General features: G+C 30.4%; 1 pseudogene; it reads left to right on the top strand.

Moving 5' to 3' along the window:
- The window catches only part of LOC117906742, a 22,551-nt pseudogene extending 3,125 nt beyond the window's left edge, over positions 1 to 19,426 (top strand).
- Positions 19,427 to 20,077: the final 651 nt, after the last annotated feature.

The following is a 20,077-nucleotide window of genomic DNA, read 5'->3' on the forward strand; positions in this document are numbered from 1 at the left end:
AAGAAAGTAGTATGTCTCAACATAAAATGTTCTCTGACATGGTCATCTCCCAATGTAAGCTGGTATCTCCAAGACCAATCACCGATGAGAGGACTATGCCCTAGTATAGTGCAATCTTCAAAATGACTAAAATCCATTATAAGCCCTCACAAGTGGCTATACCCTATAATCCAATCACCTTAAAAATCCATCAATACAATGAAAAGGTTATTCTCCTGTATAATCACATCAAAAGGAAATCAACTAGCCACATCTCATACTCCAATATGAAAAGAAAACCATATCACCTCCAAGGAATGACCATACCCTAAAAAATCTAATCATCGATAAAAGAGGGGTATGCCTTAGTGTGAAGCACATCAAATGAAATCTCTCATCCCTATCTCATACGCTAATGCGAAAGGAAAATCTTATCAACACTGAAAGAAATGCTATGTCCCAAAAATCCATTGTCGATTAAGAAGGGTATGCCTTAGTGTAAACACATCAAATGAAATCACTTGACCATAACTCACTCTATTATGATAGAAAATCTTATCAACTCTAAGAGAATGACTATGCCTCAAAATCCATCATTGCTTGAGAGGGGTATGCCCTAGTATAAATCATCAAATAAAAAATCCATCATTGATGAGTGGGTTATGCCCCAGAAAATCCATCATCAGCCAAGAGGGGTATGCCCTTGTATAAGCATATAAAATGAAATCTCATGGCTAGGTCTCATACTCTAATGTGAAAGGAAAATCTGATCTCTTCCAAAGAATGACTATGAATAAAAAATCCATCGTTGAGTTAGAGGGGTATGCCCCAGCGTAAACACATCAAATGAAATCACCCAACCATAACTCACACTCTAATATGAAGGGGGTGTATGATCTCTTCTAAAGAATGAGCATGTCTCAGTGTAAACTATCATTAGGATATCCCTAAAACGTCAAGCACAATGACAATCAACTGAATCATGCCAACTAAAGAAAGGAAGGCTAACGAAAGCCCTAGGGAGAAAGCACACTAGACTCAATAAGCGACAAGAATAGACTAACACCGTGTGGCAAAGGGTGGTCCAATTGATACTCAAACTCGAATCGATCTTTGAGCACTCTGAAAGGAGACCAAGTGAAAGGAATACTGGACCCAAATTGTGACCAAAATGGCTCTAGAGTTTCATAGATGCACCCATGTGTCGGAATGAAATCCTAATAGGGTTCAAGCTTAACTTATAAGGTCAAGGTGGCTCTAAAAATAGAAAAATAATAAAAAGGTAGGCTAAAAGGGAATCACAGTAAAAGCGATCATACCTATCGGCGGTATGTAACCTCCTACACACCTCTAAAGAGACAGGGCATTTCCATGCAAGATGGTTATCATCTTCGCACATGCACTACTTCACATCCTAGGGGGTTACCTAATGGTAAAGGTTATCTTATTGGTTAGCAAATCTCAAAAATCTCAATTACTCAAAGACGATCTAATGTGCACAGTGAAAGGTGTGGTTGCATCCGAAAAACCTATGATCTAAAGTTAGAAAGTAAACATAAAAAACCAAGCATACATCATGTAGGAGGAAGGGTTGTCATGCAACAAGCAGTCATGCAAAGCAAATAAATAACATATAATCATTGTCCTACCTAAACATAATTGAGAATGAATCATCTTACATGTGAACAAGCAATCATGTGATCATGCAAGATAAGTAGTAATAAAAACATGCTGAGATATCAAATCAATCAAACAAACAGTCCAAATCACCTTGCCTAAAAGAGAAGGTACCCTCTAATTGACTAATTAAATGTCACATTTTCCTCAACTAGTATTCAAGCTTGATCCTCAATATCCTTAGCAGAGTCGCTAATTTTTGGACCCATATTTTTTATGTGCGTCCCCACTTGATGACGTGACTCATTTTTTAAGTGAAAAAAAATGTATTTTATAAAAACCTGGAGTCGTCACTTATTTTTATTTTTTATTTTATTTTAGGTAAAATATAATAAGAAACTAAAACTCTAGGAAAAACAATTCCTTAAACTTTTGAAAAATCGTGTTTTTGAAAAACATGAGTGTAAGTTTGGGGATCGGGTTACTTGAAGGTACCTTAAAATGGTAGTATCCTTCTAAACCCTTAAAAAGTCTCTATTGGCTGGGTTGAGTGAAGTGTGTCAATTAATTGATTGATTTTCAGTACCAAGAAAGGTTAAGGTGTTTACCTAAATTCTAATAACATATTAAGCATGCTAAATAATCATTTCAAGTCACAATCATAAAGGAAGAGTAAGGTGCGTACCTAGACCTCAACTTAAAGCGTTATTACAAGATACCAAAATTAGTTCAAACAACAATATATGTAACATGTATTTCATAAGAGAAAATCAAATAAACATCAAGGCAATCAAGGATAGTATCAAACATGGATATAATTCACACAAATGAGCATATTCATAGAATTTGAAAGTAAAAGATAGAGAGTGTACCTAGACAACCTATCCTAAATGTAATGTGCTTACAATGCAAATAGAGAGGTTAAGGCAAGAGATCGTTACAAGCAATTAAGAGAGTTAAACTTAACATGCATTGTATCTATATTGCATAAATAGAGAACACAAATTTATAAGGACACTCAATTATCATTCAAGGTATGCATACTTCTCCTAGATAAATATAAGATGGAAGAAACAAAGATTGTGATAAAACCAACTAATTAGAATAGGGGCATCACAAGTGAGATTCTAAATTAATATCCTAAGGGCATCACTTGACCAAATAAATAAATTAAAAGTCGGCCTCACTATGATATATCATAATACAACAATGGACAATAAGCTATGAAACATCCAATTAATAAGAAATAAACATTAAGAGCAATGCAAAATTCAACATATAGCCAAAATAGCTTGCCTTTAGAAATAAAAGGCAAAAAAAATACTAAAAATGTGAATTTAACCACACCGAAGCACAAAGAACTTCTCCTAGACATCTAGAACAACATACAAAAGCCTAAACATTTATTCAAATAAAGTATTTAAGTAAAAACATCTAAAAGTTCCATATTACACAAATAGTGACATGCATAAACCGAATTTTTTAAAAATGTTCAAAGGTATCCTAAAATCATACAAAAAATCAAACATGTTATTCAAAGTGTCTAGATTACACAAAAAATAAAGTCATGATCAAGGAGCACTCAAAAGCATTTTTAAAACACTCAAATTGATCAACTATCCAGAATCGGTCATGTACAATAGGTTTCACTTTGAAAAATCATATCTTCCTCTAGAAAACATATATTTTCAATATTTTATGAGTCAAAATTCAATTTCAGGGAGTCAAGAATTTGAGAAAAATACTATTTAAATTAAAAGGGTCAAAAAGTAATTTAATTTTATGAAATGCTCTTGGATGTACAAAATCATACCATAACAGAACATGTTGAAAGAATATATCACAACTCAATCTTAAGAAAAAGCTTTTTGACTCAAGTAACATTCCAGAATAAACTTTAAGAAGTGAATAACATCATAAAATTTTAGGAAAATTTTTTAAAACACTAAAAAATAATTAAAACAAAGTTTATTTTTCTTAAAGGCCAACAATTGAGTTGAAATAGACAACAAAGATGAGTTTTGATAACCTTTTTCATGTGAGGTTCCATCAAGTCCCAATTCAATATTCATAAGTTTAAGGTATGCATTCCCAACTTCGAATGAAAAGATTCACCAAGGCCAAGAATACTCCCATTAGTTTGGGAGCACGAGTTTAAACCTATGTGAGTAAAAAACAAAGCTTTGGAAAACCAAGAATTGAAGAATGCAACTTAGATGAAATGAGTTGTATGTTTTAAAAGGGAGTAAGATCTTTGCCTTAAACCTAAAATGGATTTTTTTTTCAAAGTTTTTAGATAGTTTAAATTCTTTTGAAAATGATTTTAGAATAAGCAAAAGGATCCAAGTGATTTAATAAATCCCCGAACAATTAAAAAAAAAACTTTTAGTTTTCTAACTTAAAGGATTTAAAAACAAAAGAGATATTAACTTGGATCCCTTTTTTAGTTGCCCTTCATTTGAGATCAAGGAGCTACATCCATGATGAAGAAAATTCATTTTTGGTAAAAGAAATTTTGACTTAACTCAAAACAACTAAGAATTTTTTTTTCTAAAAGAAGGTTCAAATTCAAAACAACCAACATGAAAATTTAACCAAACACATATCTAGATTTTTTTTTTTTTTGAAAAACGATCACCATGAAAAATTAACCAAACATAATTCAATGAACTTTTTTTTAAAAAAAAAATGTAAATAACACAAGAACCTAAATAATAAAAATATCTAATGGATTAAAAAAAAAAAAAAAACAACCAACATGAAAAATTTAACCAAGCACACATTTATAATTTTTTAAAAGAATAATCAATATAAAAATTAATCAAACATAATTCAATAAATTTTTAAATCCAAATAACACAAAACCTAAATAATTATAACATCTAATGGATTTTTAAAAAATACACACAACATGGAAAATTTAACCAAACACATTTAGAATTTTTTTTACAAAAATAATCAACATGAAAAATTAACCAATAAAAATACAACCGACATGATTTTTTTTTTATCCTATCTAACAATCCAATGATTTTTTTTTCAATAAAAACTAAAACAAAATTATCAACATTAAGTACCAATGATTCAAAAAATAAACAACCATCGAAAAGTGATTAAACTAACATCTAAGATTTAAACAAAAAAAAACTTTTGAACATCAACATCCAAAACCAATGATTCATAAAAATAAACAACCATCAAGATGAGATTAAACTAATATTTAAGATTTAAATAAAATAAATAAATAATCTAACTTTTGATCATCAACACCAAAAACCAATGACTCATGAAGATAATTACTCATCAAATGAGATTAAACTAACATCTAAGATTTAAACAAAAAATAATAAATAAATAAATAAATAAAAATACTAACTTTTGATCATCAACATCAAGAACTAATGATTCAAAGGAATAAATAACCATCAAGATGAGATTAAGCCAACCTCTCCAATCAACCTTTTGCTTGATGCCTCTTAAATCATTTCCATCTCTTTCTTTCTCCAAATATTTGTTGTGATCTTCTATGATATCCTACCAAACCATGATGAGTCTACTCCCCAAAAAGAGTGGCAGTCTTCTCCTGCATCCTCAAAAAAATAAAATAAAAAATAAAAAATATGTTATAAAATATAAGATTTTGTACCACTCTGGTAACTTGTGGATGATCATCCATAAATATCTTGTGTAACTCCCTATAAAAGGGAGAGACCCCTAATGAATTTCAATAGAGTTTTCCCGTGCATTCTATTCTCTTCCTACATTCTAATTTCTCTTTCTTATTTTCTTCTTCTTTCACTTTATAATTTTATAACACGTTATCAGCACGACTAGTCGCTACAAAAGAAATAAAAATATCTTCTCTCTTCTTTCTCACAAAAAGGTATGTGATAAACTTATATCATGATTTTATATTTTATTATTCTTTGATATTCATTTTTATTTATTTTATTTGAATACATAAATATGTATCATCCCTATAACCAGAAGTTATGGGATAAATTCATAACCAGAAGTTATGAAAAATATGTATAATCCCTATAACCAGAAGTTATGGGATAAATCTATAACCAAAAGTTATGAAAAATATGTATAATCCTTATAACCAGAAGTTATGGGATAAATTCATAACCAGAAATTATGAAAAATATGTATAATCCCTATAACCAGAAGTTATGGGATAAATCTATAACCAGAAGTTATGAAAAATATGTATAATCCCTATAACCAGAAGTTATGGGGAAAAATTACAGAATTACAAATACATGACAAGAAGTTATGTACATGATCCCCAATTGTTTATTTTTAATTATACGGTATAACTGAATGTTATACCAAACAATATTATATAGCCAAAAGCTATAAAATAAATAAATAAATAAATGTTCATAGCCTGAAGCTATGTACCAATTTACATAATGAAAGTTCATAGCCCGAAGCTATTTTCTAACTTAAAAGAAATATATATATATATATATATATATATATATATATATATATATATATATATATATATATATATATTAAATTTTAATTCTTATTTCATATTTCTACATTTTTACCATATTTATAATTGATAAATTTTAGGTTATTATATTTTTAGATATTGTTTACTTGAAATATTGTTAAAGCATTTTTTTTTTTAGTTTATTATAATTGAAATATTTCTCTAATTAATATTATATATAACTTTCAGATAATGTCAAACCTTGCAAAGCTTGAATTTGTTGCCCTCGATATTTCGGGCAAGAACTACTTATCTTGGGTTCTAGATGCTGAAATTCATCTAAATTCGATGAATCTTGGAAATACCATTAAAGAAGGAAATAACGCATCCCTGCAGGATCGCGCTAGAGTTTTGATATTCCTTCACTATCACATTGATGAAAGATTAAAAGGTGAATACCTTATAGTCAAAGATCCTTTCATCATTTGGAATAATCTAAGGGAACAATATGACCACCAAAAGACCGTAATCCTTCCAAAGGTAGACTATGATTGAATGCACTTGAGATTACAAGATTTCAAGTCTGTTAGTGACTACAACTCGGCCCTATTCAAAATTAGCTCACAATTAAAATTGTGTGGAGAAAAAGTAACCGAAGAAGATATGCTTGAAAAAACATTCACGACTTTTCATGTCTCGAATGTGCTCCTGCAGCAGCAATATCGAGAGCGTTGTTTCACTAAATATTTAGAATTGATCTCATGTCTTCTGGTGGTTGAACAAAATAATGAGCTATTATTGAAAAACCATCAATCTCGTCCTACTAGATCTATGTCATTGCCTGAAGCCAATGCCACATCTGTTCAAACCCTTGGACATAGACAAGGACGTGGATATAGACGAGGTCGAGGACGTGGTTGGGGTCGAGGATGTGGTAAACACAATTATTCTTATCGTAGTAGTTTTCAAAGTAAAAGAAACAACTCAAACCACTAGAAGTGGAATAATTCAGAGGCACAACCTGAAAAGGGGAAAGAACCACAAAGTAAACATACTCGTGAGAATAAATGTCATAGATGTGGCATTAAAGGACATTGGTCACGTAGTTGTCGTACTCCAAAACATTTTGTTGACCTTTATCAAGCCTCAATAAAAGCAAAGGGAAAGGAAGTCGAAATGAACTTCATTGATAGTGGTGGCCAAGTGGATCTAACCCATTTAGATGTTTCAGATTTCTTTGAGAATCCTAATGGGAAAATTGACCATCTAATTGGTGATGGAAATGTTTGTTGTGATTAAACGTTATGTCTTTATTTAGTTATTTGCAAATAGGTTTATTTTGTTATCATCTTTGAACACATTGTTTATTATTTACCTTTTATAGTTTATTCCACATTTTACTTAAATTCTTCTCTTTTTATTCTTGAAGATACATGGATCTTTCTCATACCTTGGTACATCATACGACATCCAATGTAGATGCATGTCTTGTAGATTGTGCCACAACACACACAATCCTTCTTGATAAAAAATATTTTTCCAACATATCTTTGGGTAAGTCTAATGTTAATACAATATTAGGTCCTGTAGACTTGATTCAAGGCTCTAGAAGAGCAACTATTATTTTACCTAGAGGAACTAAAATCCACATTAATGATGCCCTTTATTATGCTAAATCCAAGCGAAATCTTCTTAGTTTCAAGGATATTCGCCGAAATGGATATCACATTGAAACTATGAATGATGATAGTGATGAATACCTTCTCATTACTTCACTTATTTCTAGGGAAAAACACATCTTGGAAAAGCTTCCTCCTTATTCTTGTGGGTTATATCAAACAATCATTAGACCCATTGAATCATATGTTGTCATGAATCAGAAGTTCTATGACTTAAAAACTTTTATGATATGGCATGAACGTCTTGGTCATCCGGGATTATCCATGATGCGTCGTATCATCAACAATTCTTTAGGGCATCCCTTGAAAAACCAGAAGATTCTGATGCCCAATGATTACAATTGTGTTGCTTGCTCACAAGGCAAATTAATTATTAAACCATCATTTACCAAGGTTGAATATGAATCACTAGCCTTTTTAGAATGTATTCAAGGTGATATTTGTGGACCCATTCATCCACCTAGTGGACCTTTTCGTTATTTTATGGTTTTAATTTATGCATCAACTTGTTGGTCTCATGTTTGTCTTCTTTCAACTAGAAATATTGCCTTCGCCAGGTTACTTGCTCAAATAATTTGACTCAAGGCACAATTCCCTAATCATCCTATTAAGAAAATTCGTCTTGATAATGCTGGTGAATTTTCCTCTCAAACATTTCTTGATTATTGTATGTCAATTGGTATTGATGTTGAATATCCTGTTGCTCACACCTATACTCAAAATGGATTAGCTGAATCTCTAATTAAGCGTTTGCAACTGATTGCAAGACCATTACTCTTGAGAACAAAATTGCCCTTGTTTGCTTGGGGGCATGCTATTTTTCATGTTGCCACTTTAATTCGAATTCGCCCTACAGCTAATCATGATTGCTCACCTTCACAACTTGCTTTAGGCTCCCAACCAAATGTTTCACATTTTCGGATTTTTGGTTGTGCTGTCTATGTTCCCATAGCCCTACCTCAACGTTGACTTGGCATATATGTTGGTTTTAATTCTCCCTCCATTATTCGTTATCTTGAACTTGTCACAAGTGATGTTTTTATTGCCCACTTTGCAGATTGTCATTTTGATGAAAATGTTTTCCCGCCATTAGGGGGGGACAAGTCAAAAGAATGGTGAGACATTACATGGTATGTACCCTTCTTGTCTCATCTTGATCCTTGCACAAGACAATGTGAGTTAGAAGTTCAAAGGATTGTTCATTTGCAAGGACTTGCAAATCAATTACTTGATACTTTCACGGATATAAAGAAAGTAACAAAGTCACACGTGCCAACTGTGAATGCCCCAGCACGTATTGATGTCCCTAAAGGACAATTGGAGAATTCCATAGCAAATAAATCTAAGACACGCCTGAAGCGTGGAAGACCTATTGGCTCAAATGATTTAATTCCTAGAAAAAGAAAAGGTACAACATATGAAAAACTTAGTACTCTTAAAGAGTTCACAAATATGAAATGGTCAAATAATGAAACCCAACTTGACAAATAGTTAGCTCCTGAAGAAGGACAAATTGATCAAATACCGGTATCTAGAATTGAAGAGATCTCAATGAGTCACACGGGAGAAACCAAGGACCGTAGTGACATTATTAGAGATAATATATTCGTATTCCAAGTGGCTATGGACATCATGAGAAATGATGAATATCAAGAACCACAAACTGTGAATGAATGTCGAAAAATGAAAGATTGGCCAAAATGGAAAGAAGCAATCCAAACAGAGCTAAACTCGTTAACAAAACGAGAGGTATTTGGACTTGAAGTTCAAACACCTGGAAACATAAAGCCTATTGGATATAAATGGGTCTTTGTGAAAAAATGAAATAAGAATGATGAAATCATAAGATATAAAGCAGGACTTGTTGCTCAAGGTTTCTCTCAAAGACCTGGTATAGACTATGAGAAACTTATTCTCCCGTAATGGATGCAATCACATTTCAATACTTGATAAGTTTAACAGTCTCTGAAGGACTAGATATGCGTCTTATGGATGTTGTTACAACCTATGTATATGGGTCTATAGATACTGACATATATATGAAAATCCTTGAAGGATTCAAATTGCTTGAAGTAACTAATCCAAAGCCCCGAAACATGTACTCAATCAAACTACAAAGGTCTTTGTACGGATTAAAGCAATCTGGACATATGTGGTATAATCGTTTGAGTGAGTATTTGTTAAAAGAAGGATACGTGAATAATTCAATTTGCCCGTGTGTTTTTATCAAGAAATCAAAATTTGGGCTTACAATAATTGCAGTATATGTGGATGATTTAAACCTTATAGGAACTCCTGAAGAGCCCACAAAAGCAGCCAATTATTTAAAGAAGAAATCTGAAATGAAAGACTTGGGGAAAACAAGATATTGCCTCGGCTTGCAGATCGACCATTGTTCAAATGGCATATTAGTCCATCAATCGACATATATAGAGAAAGTATTAAAACGATTTTATATGGACAAATCACATCCAGTCAATTCCCCTATGGTTGTTCGTTCACTTGAAGTGAACAAAGACCCAGTTCGTCCTAAAGAAGAAAATGAAGAATCGCTTGGTCCAGAAGTACCATATCTCAGTGCAATCGGTGCACTAATGTATCTTACAAATGTACTTGACCAGACATAGCATTCTCTATCAACTTACTAGCAATATACAGTTTTGCCCCAACTAAAAGGCATTGGAATGAGGTTAAACATATATTGTGATACCTTCATGGAACAAGTGACATGGGTTTATATTATTCAAAAGAATCAAAATCACAATTGATTGGGTATGCAGATGCAGGATATCTTTCAAACCCTCATAAAGCTTGATCTCAAATAGGATATGTCTTTACTTATGGTGGAACGACAATATCTTGGAGATTAGTCAAGCAAACAATGGTAGCCACATCTTCAAACCATTCAAAAATTCTTGCAATTCACGAAGCAAGTTGTGAATGTGTATGGCTAAGGTCAATGATCCAACATATACAAGAAACATGTGGACTACCTTCTATCAGAGGCAATGCAACCGTGTTACATGAAGATAATGCTGCTTGTATTGCACAAATTAAAGGAGGATTCATAAAAGTTGACAGAACTAAGCATATCTCCCCTAAATTCTTCTATACTCATGAGCTCCAAAAGAAAGGTGAGATTGATGTTCAACAAATTCGGTCATGCAATAATCTAGCAGATCTATTCACAAAGGCGTTACCTTCCACCACATTGAAAAAGTTAAGGTATGACATTGGAATGCGAAGATTGAGAGATCTACCATTTGAAATGTTGGAGAAATCATAATCATATTTACATGAGGGGGAGAATGATAATATGGATATACTGCACTCTTTTTTCCTTCGTCTAAGTTTTTGTCCCATTGGGTTTTACTGGCAAGGTTTTTAACGAGGCAGTTATAGTAATCCAAAAGAATATTGTACTTTTTTTTTCCTTCACTAAGGTTTTTCCCATAGGGTTTTTCCTAGTAAGGTTTTAATGAGGTATATTCTTATGATCATCCAAGGGGGAGTCTTATAAAATATAAGATTATGTACCACTATGGTAACTTGTGGATGATCTCCATAAATATATTGTGTAACTTCCTATAAAAGGGAGAGACCCCTAATGAATTTCAATAGAGTTTTCCTGTGCATTCTATTCTCTTCCTACATTCTCATTTCTCTTTCTTATTTTCTTCTCCTTTCACTTTATAATTTTACAACAAAATGTTTTTTTTTTTTTTTTTTTTTTGCAATTGTTCCCATCTTCTTACTTAAAAAAATCTCTTTCTTTTTATGTGGATTCCTCATTCCTTTCCAAAAACAAGTTTTGAATTTTCCATTAAAAAAAAAAACTGATTCTCTTCTTTTAAAAAATATTTGGATTTTCCAATTAAAAAAAAATCCTTATCATCTCCTTTACAAAAATATTCTAATTTTCCAAAAACTAATTCTCTCATTTTCAAAAACATTCTAACTTTTCCAATTTAAAAACCTAATTCCATCATTAAAAAAAAAATCTGATTTTCCATTTGAAAAAACAAACTTAATTTTTTTTTTGTTTTTTTCAAAAATATTTTGATTTCCCAAAAAATTAATTATCTCCTTTTCAATAATATTTTAACTTTTCCAAAAATTTATCCTCTTCTTTTCAAGAAAATTTTGATTTTCCAAAAAAATCGTATCCTCTCATTTTCAAAGCCTAACAAGAATCAACCTTTTTTTTTTTTTTTTGTCATTTGAAAGTTTCCTTACAAAAGCATCAAATTATTAAATTAAATACCTGAATAAAATTTTTAGAAAATGATAAAATAATAATTAATAAATAAAATAAAATAAAATAATAAATAAAGATAAATAAGTGATTGATAATAATAATAATAAAAATAAAAAAGTGTCATGCAAGCCATGTAAGTCATGCTTATGCAAGTCATGCAAGAAATATCTAAAAGGTGACCTATGCGGGTCGGGTGTACCTAGATGGGCCTAAGTAACCTAAATGGGTCAACATGTGTTTAAATGGGCCTAAGTGACATTAATGGGTCAAGACGTGCCTAGATGGGCCATGTGTGCTTAAATGGGCCTAAGTGACCTAAATGAGTTAGGTTGTGCCTAGATGAGCCAAGTGTGCCTAAATGGGCCAAGGCGTGCTTAGATAGACCTAAGTGACCTAAATGGGCTAGGGTGACCTAAATGGGCTAGGGTAACCTAAATGGGTCAAGTGTGCCTAAATAACTTAAGGCATCTTAAATGGGTTAGGGTATGTATAAATGGGCTTAGGTGTGTCAAAATGGGCTTATTATGCCTAAATGCGTTCGAGTGTGTTTAAATGGGCTTAAGTGACCTAAATGTGCCAATGTATGCCTAAATGGGCCAATGTGTGCCTTAATGGGTCAGGGTGTGCCTAGATAGGCTAGATGTATCTAAATGAGTCTAAGTGACCTAAGGTGATCAAAAAGTTGCCTAAGTGACCTAGAGTATTCAGAAAATTAAGTGTTGGCGATAAAAAAAAAAAAAAAAACCTAAGTAGTCCTAAAGGTGCACTTAAAGGACCTATCCTAAAAAGAAAAAACAAAAAAGGAAAATCCTATGTCTAACTTGGGATTGCTAAGGGTCATAATGAGAGGCCAAATAAATCCCTCGACCAAAGTCTCCAAGGTGGCTAAAAAAGGTAAGTTATAGCAATGGACCACCAATGTGACGAATATAAGGTAACAAAGAGTAGAGGAAAACACGTAGAAAAACATGTGCTACTAGGATAAAATGGAGGGTCTACAGTAATATTTGAGAACACTAATGCTTTCATTGGTGAAATTCTCCAAAGTTTGACTGTTTTGTACAAAGGGGAATAAAGATGGAGATGTTAGATTTATGTGCTTGAAAATCTTATTAGATGCAATGGTCAAATACTTGAATGAACCATCAAAAGTTGAGCAAAGTTCAGAAGTTCAAAGGATTTGTAGACCATATCTAGTACTCACCAACACCTCTCCACTTTTCGAGCCCCACGTGTGCATGGCCACCCTTCAATGCATTATTCTAAAGAGCACGTGTTTCCTTATTCTTCATGCGTGCTCTCAAAATTTGATTTTCAAAAATTTGGTTTTCAAATAGTTTTAATTCCTTAACTTTTCTTCCTTAGAATCTCAAGGTCAATAAAATCTATTTTTAATAATCTTTGTTGCTATTTTCCTCCCAACACGCATCTTTTAATAATATCCGACTTTTCTAATTTTAATAATATGAATAGATTCTACAATTCCAAAATAATGGATTTCATCCAAATTCCTATAATCCTCATCCATGATCACTATGAAAATGGAATTTGTAAAATTAATTCATGCAAATAATTTGGATAGTGGTGAGGCCCAATATTTGTGACACTCATTTTCAATTACTATGCTTGATTGATACATAATGATTTTACCTTGCTACATGATATATCTTGTACTAGTCATTGCACACTAACCTTGGTTTCTATCAAACGCTCAACTCGTTGCTAAGGTACGCTCCCACCTCTATCTTATTTATTCATTTATGCCTTATGCATGATTTGCCTTTATCATATGATCACCTTGGTATCTATTGATTTCTTGATGAATTGTCATACTTGTCTCAACTTGATTAGTAGAGACCTATTTTTAGGGTTTAAAGGGATGCTACAACTTGTCATTGTACCTTCCTGATAGGTAACCTAACCCTTGAGTCTCGACTTGGTTTTTTACAGACCTGTTATTTTCTTTCAAAGAGTCACATTTAAAGTTTTTTTTCTTATTTTGTTTTCCTTTTAAAAATAAACAAAAATAAATAGCGACTCTAAAAACTTTTTTAAAAATCATTTTCTCACAAATAAAAATCGAGTCTCGTCATCGAATGAGAATGCACATGAAAAATGTGGGTTTGTAATTTTATTTTATTTTTATTTTTCAATTTCAATATTTTCTAAGTAATATTTTTTTTTTGCAATTTATGAATAATATTAATATCATTTCAAATGAATTTATTAGATAAATTCAAAAAAAAAAAAAATAATGTCATTTTTACTTTCATTGTTTTTGGATTTTAAAATTCACCTGTTCATTTAAAAAAAAAAAACAATAATTTACAATGAATATTATTCTAAAATAATGTCAGATAAATACAAATAAATTTTAAAATTCTCAATTAATTAAAATTATCCATTACAAAATAAAATAAAATAAAATGAAAATACCACCCATGAAGATGGGTCATGGTGACCATGTTTGAAGTTTGTAAACCAAAATGGCCCGGCCGAAGGGAATGTAGAAAAGGTTGAAGGGAGTGAGGATACCAGAGATAACTAGCTAGAGGGATTTGTATCGTAAAAGAAACTTCACGCGAGTTATTTGCTCCAAATTCGTTTATCGGAAAAATGATTTCATTGCATTTTTATTCCAAAGTCGTTTCTTAAAAAAATGATTTCCTTTTTATTCCAACAATTTCCTCAATTTGAAAACCCCGTCACCACCAATATTTTTTAATGAAAATATATAATTTTTTTAAAATAATTGAAAAAATAAAATATTTTATTTCCTCCATTTTTTCTTAATAAAAAGGTTTAATCTTTATTACTTTTAAGAGACTAAAATTATTTCAAATAAATATTGTAATAAAAAGACTTAAGAATTTATCTATCCTCCAAATCTTTTCATGCTTACGGAATTTGCAATCTATTGTTACCTTATAAGAAAATCAAGAATTTATCTATCCTACAAATCTTGAATTGAGTGATAGTAGTTTGATTCAAACTAAAAATATCATTTTAAGAAAGATATTAAGATATAATTTAATTAAAAAATAAATTTTTTATTTAAAAGTTTATCTAATAAAGTTAAAATATAATTTAATTTAAGAAAAATTAATATATTGTCTTTTTGTACTTAAGAAATATGCAATCTATTATTACCTTATAAGAAAATTGAAAATTTATTTATCTTCGTGATTCTAAATCAAATGAAAGTAGTTGTTATCAAATTAAAAATGTTATTTTTAAAAAGACATTAGTAAGGCATGTCACAGTAAAATGAGCAATAAATATATTAAATAAACTAAAAAAATTTAAAAAAATTATTATTTATTATAAAAGAGGAATAAATATAAGATAAAGTAATTTTTATTTTAAAAATAATTAATTAAATTAATTTTAAAGATAAAATTCAAGATGAAACCAAAATATTTTTTTAAATCAATATATAATTTAATACAAAATAATATTTATTTTTATGTGACATGAATATATCAATCTACAATAATTTTAACTTGAGAGGAAAATGAAGATTAATCAACATAATTTATACTTTTATAAATTTTATTTTAAAAAAATAATATATAAAAATAATTAATTTATGATATTATTATTTATAAATAATATATCCACAATAATTAATAATTATTGTTATAGATTGGATTTGTTAAAGAAAAAATAGTTAATTTTATAATATAAAAATTAATTAATTTTATAATACATATATGTTATTAATTAAAAATATTGTTAAAAATAAGAAATACTCTCTTGAAGATACTACTATGATAGAATTGTTTTTGTTTTTGTTTCAAAGAAATCATCTATTAAGAGGGCTATTTGAGTATTGGGAATTCTTTTGTGAAATTGTCTCTTCAAGAAGTAATTTTTGTTTTTGTTAATTAGAAAAAATAAATTGCTAGATACTATTTTGATGATGTGGCAACAATCCATGGTTCAAACTATAATTTTGTAAATATTTTTTTGTTGGTACCTTATTTTACAAATTAATTTTTTTAATTTATCATATAATTATTATTATTATTATTATTATTATTATTATTGAAATTTCTTGCCGTTTGGTTTGTTTAGTGTTAAAGCAGTCAAAGTGGTGTTGTAATTTGGAACTTATTTCAAATCAGATCATGCGAGAGAAGAAAGGGAAGGAAAAGGAACCAACGTTTTTGCTTTTGTTTTCATGAAGCACCACAATCACCAAAAACTCATGCCCTTTATTTAGTCGGCAGACATCATTAATACAATACATGGACGGTGACCTAATTCATTGGAATTTACGAAAACTTAGGATTTGAGGGGGGACAAGATCAATGGAAAAGTACTCTCTGCTCCCCTTTTGAGACTTCTATAAAATAATAATGGTAGAATTATGTATTGAGGTACAAATTTAAAAAAAAAAAATCAACACTTGGTGCACGGTGCACCTGCCCAAAAGCCCAAGTTCTCAAAAGAAAAAAGAAAAAAAGGGGAAATTCCCCTAAGGTCCCACAAATAGTAACTTCCCATACCAAAATTACCATTATGAGTTGCTTTGCTAATCCATTTATCTCATTAAACAAAAACTTGTAACTCTATCAACAAGTTTTCTAAAATTCTTGAAATTTCTCATTAGGCAAAAGGGCTCCAAATTGAATGAAACATTAAACATTAGATTCATACATTAATCTAGTAATTTTTAAAAATGATCTAGAACTAAAAAAATTAGACAAATTAATATCAGAATTTTTGGGACCAAAACTAATCCATTATATCAACATTTCCTCTATACATAATATTTCCTCCATTTATTTTAACTAGGAAAATGTACTTAAAATCTTAATAAATATTTTTTATCATTTTAGTAAAATATTTTCATCCTTATAAAAAGGATCCTTTGTATATTTTTACTATGTATAAATTTTATAAGAAACAATTATCATCCAATTATTTTATATTTGTTCCTTATGATTTAATATTCATTTTAAAGTAGACAAAAATTTATTTAAAAATTTAAAATATTACAATTCATTGTAAAAAAATTTCAATGTTATTATTCACTTTTAATGAAAAAAAAAAAAGATAATTATAATGCTCATCTAAAAAATTGATAATTTTAAGAGAATTTGGGTAACAGATGATGGGGACAAAACATGTCTAAATCAATCAATTAATTTAGACGAGATATATTGAACACACCATTTATAAACATGTCTAAACTTGAATTGATGACTCCAAGAAGGGTTGATTTCGAAAATAGGTTCATGGATTTCTTGAATTATATTAATTTATATATCAATATCATTAATCATCTAGAATTTCTTTCCAACATTTGTGCATATCTATTACTCATCAACATTTCAAGTGATAATCCCGGCGAGTCGCCTACTACCCAAAAATTAAAGTTGATTCTCATATTCCACTTAATTAAAAAAGTAAAAAAAGTAGATCTAAAAAGCACTAGAAGATAAAGGACTTATGTTACATGGAATGAAAAAAGTACTCAAAAGCACTAGAAGATGATTAAGACATCTTTGACGTACACTAGTGTGTCTTTGTCTTAATTTCTAGTTTCTACCCAATCATGCATCTTTTTCTACCTCAAATTCTAAAGCAATAATTTAACTATGATATTAAAAGGTTAACTAATAATTCTAAAATTTGAAATACAAATTAATGTATATATATATATATGTTAATCACTTATATTTTACATTGAAAATTTTTGGTTATAATATAAAAAAACAACTAATTCTTTTATATGTCTATTATTACATATATATTTCCAAATAATAAAAATAGCATAAAACTTTACATTAAAAGTTTTCAATTTAGAATTTTCCTTCATTTAAGGGTGTTGAAAACATAGTAAAAGAATTGAGAGTTTCTAGCTAGATACACCCTATATGTTGTGCCAGCTTTTCACACTCTACAATCATTCCATTTCCCATAGTACGGTGATTAAGACTTTCCCAAGGCTCAAAAGTCCCATTTTGGAGTGTCATTATCATCACCATCATAGGAGAACCATTTTTTTTTTTTTTTGTCTATTATTTATTTTTCCAAATAATAATGATAGCATAAAACTTGACGTTACAAGTTTTCAATTTAGAATTTTCCTTCATTTAACGGTGTTAAAAACATGGTCAAAGAATTGAGAGTTTTTAGCTAGATACACCCTATATGTTGTGCCAACTTATCACACTCTCCAATCATTCCACTTCTCACACTATGACGACAAAGACTTTCTCAGGGCTCAAAAGAACCCTATTTTGGAGTGCCATCACCAACATCATCATAGGAGAGCAGAATTTTTTTATGTCTATTATTATTTTATATATCCAAATAATAACAATAGCATAAATCTTTATGTTACAAGTTTGCAATTTAAAATTTTCCTCCATTTCAGGGTGTTGAAAACGTGGTCAAATGATTGAGAGTTTCTAGCCAGATACACGCTATATGTTGTTCTAGTTGTCACTGAGTATGGAAAAAAAAAGGGTCATGTTTTAAAGTTTCAAAATTTAAGATAAAAAATATTGAATTTTATTGTTTTCATGTTGATTATATTCAATATAATTTTTCGAAATTTCATCTTTGCTAATTTTATGTAGACAAACTTATTTTGAAGAAAATTTAGTAAAAACAGTCAAATTATAACTAAAATTGAAAAAAAAAATCAAAAATTGATTTACTGATAATTAGATTTTAAAAGTATCTTTATTGAATTCTAATAGAAGATATTGTTATTTACATTGTACATTTACTGTAAATACCGATATTTACTTAAATGTTTACAATGGAAATATAGTACTGCAAAGAGTATAATTGTGTAAAACTATTGAGATACTAGGTGCTGAATATGGACACTAATAAGATGTTTAGCAATGGGAGGAACATATAAAGCATTCTTGAGAATTAAAGGTCATGAACTAGAAATTACCATTCCCAATGATAACTTTATTAGAGCTAGAGAATGGATTAGGTGTTATAACATTGTTCAGATTAGAAATTAGATGGTGAGCAGCTCCGATGTCCATGAGCTAGTTGACATTACCAACAGTGGAAGGAGAAGCAATCATCACCGCAAGTTGATTGTTGATAGGAGGTTGGAGGGATGGTAGCAATTGATAGTATTATGACCATATTTGCTGCAAGCTTGGCATTGTGTCTTACCATCACCATCTCCATACAAATTAGTTATTGAGAAATTATCCAAATATATAGTGATTGCCTCAACTTGAATTTCCATTGTTATTATTATAGAAACCACGTCTGTGATGACCAAACTGCTACTGATTGAATGTTGTTGGCCCTGGTTATGGTTTCCTCCTTGAAACTTGAATTGTCCAAACCTTTGATTTTTCTCATTGTTGGTTCTTTGTGATTGCAGAGAAGCTACACTTGTCTGAAGAAGATTTGCCTCATCAATGGCATTCTGTTGCTCCAAGCAATGCTCATAAGTGAGCAACATGCTATGAATCTCTTCAAACTCAAGGCTTCATGCCTAGTCAAGTCCTAATCCTCTAAGTAAGGAACGTGATCTTGTTTAGAAATTAATTCTTTAATTGCAACAAGATTATCCACAATGAATTTCTCCTTAAGAAGATATATACTCCATCATACTCAAAGAGAAGAATGACTTTAAGAGAATTTCAAATGTCAGAAGTAAAAGTGAGACCGATGATTTGAGACATCACATGATTTTCAGTGAGAGATGAATAAATCCAACACATGACTAGATGATTACGTAGTTGCTTGAGATGAAAATTTGGATTTGCAATCTCAAAGTTGTCAAGAAATTTTGGTGGACAAGGTCATGAGCCATCGATCATCTCCTTGAGTCCATTAGCAATTACAATATTTAGTTTCATTTTGGAGATAATTGAGCTATCAAGTCTGACGGTGAATGCTTGATTCAAAGGCAACATAATCGAAGTTGCATTTGGCTTTGAACCAATACCATTATGGTGGGAGGACGACCAAGAGTAGAGGATGAGGAATCTTAGGAGACCCTGGGAGGAGAGCTTCAAGAATCACAACTCTGATATTAAGATGAAATGCAGAAATCTCAAATGCGTTTGGGTGAATGTCATGGAGAGAAAGGGAGTTGGTCTT

The sequence above is a fragment of the Vitis riparia genome, chromosome 2 (genome assembly GCF_004353265.1).
Source record: "Vitis riparia cultivar Riparia Gloire de Montpellier isolate 1030 chromosome 2, EGFV_Vit.rip_1.0, whole genome shotgun sequence".
NCBI classification, from domain to species: domain Eukaryota; kingdom Viridiplantae; phylum Streptophyta; class Magnoliopsida; order Vitales; family Vitaceae; genus Vitis; species Vitis riparia.